Source organism: Macaca thibetana, chromosome 15, assembly GCF_024542745.1.
Source record: "Macaca thibetana thibetana isolate TM-01 chromosome 15, ASM2454274v1, whole genome shotgun sequence".
Classification (NCBI taxonomy): domain Eukaryota; kingdom Metazoa; phylum Chordata; class Mammalia; order Primates; family Cercopithecidae; genus Macaca; species Macaca thibetana.
The window spans coordinates 67,539,707-67,541,716 of NC_065592.1; the positions used below are offsets into that span (position 1 = coordinate 67,539,707).

The 2,010-nt window shown below is 33.7% G+C and overlaps 1 pseudogene; it reads left to right on the top strand.

Moving 5' to 3' along the window:
* Positions 1–525: 525 nt before the first annotated feature.
* LOC126937300 (lupus La protein-like) lies at positions 526–1,732 on the top strand (annotated as a pseudogene).
* The last annotated feature ends 278 nt before the right edge of the window (positions 1,733–2,010 follow it).

The window sequence follows — 2,010 nt, forward strand, 5'->3', positions numbered from 1 at the left end:
AATCTCATTCATTTTCATATTTCCTCCCTTCTTTTGCCTTTTATGTAGATATTATAAAGGAAAATACTAAATTATTTGATTATATTAAAATCTTTCCATTTTAAGATAAGTAAAACAAAAATAAGCATTAGGAAGACATTTTCAACATAAAGAAATTATATGGATGAGTAAGAAAAAGAGGTCATTCTTTCCTCCCTTCCCCCACCCCGACCTGGCCTTCCTAGGGTAAAAGACAGGTTCATAAAATCAGAAATGCAAATTTTATTTTACTTTATTAAAATATTTTTTCCAGTTTCATTGAGGTACAATTCATCAACAAAAATTGTATATATTGAAGGTGTATAACGTGATTATTTGACATATGTATGCATTGCAAAATGATGACAACTATCAAGTTACCTGACACTGTTACCTCACATAATTACCTTTTTTTCTGTGTGTGGTAAGAACACTTAAGAGCTACTCAGGGGAAGTCAAGATGTTACTGTTGCTTGTGAGCTTGTGGCTTGACTCTGCAGGACTAGGATGTTAAAGAATACCACGGTGGCTGAAAACGCTGGTCTGAAGGCCAAATTCTGTCATCAAATTGAGTATTAATTTGGAGACTTCAATTTGCCATGGGACAAATTTTTAAAGGAATGGGTCAAACTGAATGAAGGCTGGGTACCTTTGGAGATATTGATAAAATTCAACAGGTTAAACCATCTCACGACAGACTTTAATGTAACTGTGGAAGCATTGAGGAAATCCAAGGCAGAACTCATGGAAATCAGTGAAGATAAAACTAAAATCAGAATGTCTCTAAGTAAACTCCTCCTTGAAGTGACCGATGAGTATAAAAATGATGTAAAAAACATCTATTTATATCAAAGGCTTCCCAACTGATGCAACTGTTGATGACATAAAAGAATGATTAGAAGATAGAGGTCAAGTACTAACTATCCTGATGAGAAGAACATTGCATAAAGCATTTAAAGGATCAATGTTTGCTGTGTTTGGTAACAATGAATCTGCTAAAAAGTTTGTAGAGACCCCTAGCCAGAAGTACAAAAACACAGTCTACTAATACTTTTCAAGAAATATTACTTTGCTGAAAAAAGTGAAGAAAGGCAACAAAGTAATATGGAGGATAAATTAAGAGCAAAACAAGAGCAAGAAGGAAAATGAAAGCTAGAAGATGCTGAAATGGAATCTCTTGAGAGAAAAGATTGGATGCTTGCTGAAATTTTTGGGTGACTTAGATGATCAGACCTGTAGAGAAGGTTCACACATCCTTTTCTCAAATCATGGTGAACTAAAATGGATGACTTTGTCAGAGGTGCAAAAGAGGGAATAATTCGATTTAAAGAAAAAGTTGAGGAAGCGTTGGGAAAAGTCAAAGATGCAAATAATGGTAATCTACAATTAAGGAACAAAGAGGTGACTTGGGAAGTACTAGAAGGACAGGTGGAAAAAGAAGCATTGAAAAAATCATAAAAAGACCAACACGAATCCCCAAACAAATGGAAGTCAAAAGGTCACAGATTTAAAAGGAAAGGGTAATAAAGCTGCCTAGCCTGAGTTTGCTAAAGGAGAAGTACAGTTTCAGGGCAAGAAAATGAAATTTGTTAGTGATGATGAACATGATGAAAATGGTGCAAGTGGACCAGTGAAAAGAGGGAGAGAAGAAACAGACAAAAAAGAACCTGCATCAAAACAACAGAAAAGAGAAAATGATGCTAGAGACCAATAGCTTAGTAAACAAATTTTAAATCCATTTTAATTAGTTTTTAAGCTGCTTTTGGTTTTGGGGTCTTTTAAAATGAAAGCCAAATTAAATCTACTTCAGTGTTCACTTGTAAGAAAGGAAAAGTTTTTTTTTGTTGTTTAACTTGTCTTTTTTTTGTTATCCAAATGAGGATTCTTTTGAATGTATAGTTCTATTTGTTATTTCAGATGATTCAAATATCAAAGGAAGATGCATGCACTCAATTGCGTTTGTAATATGAGAATATGTTTGTACAAACTAAT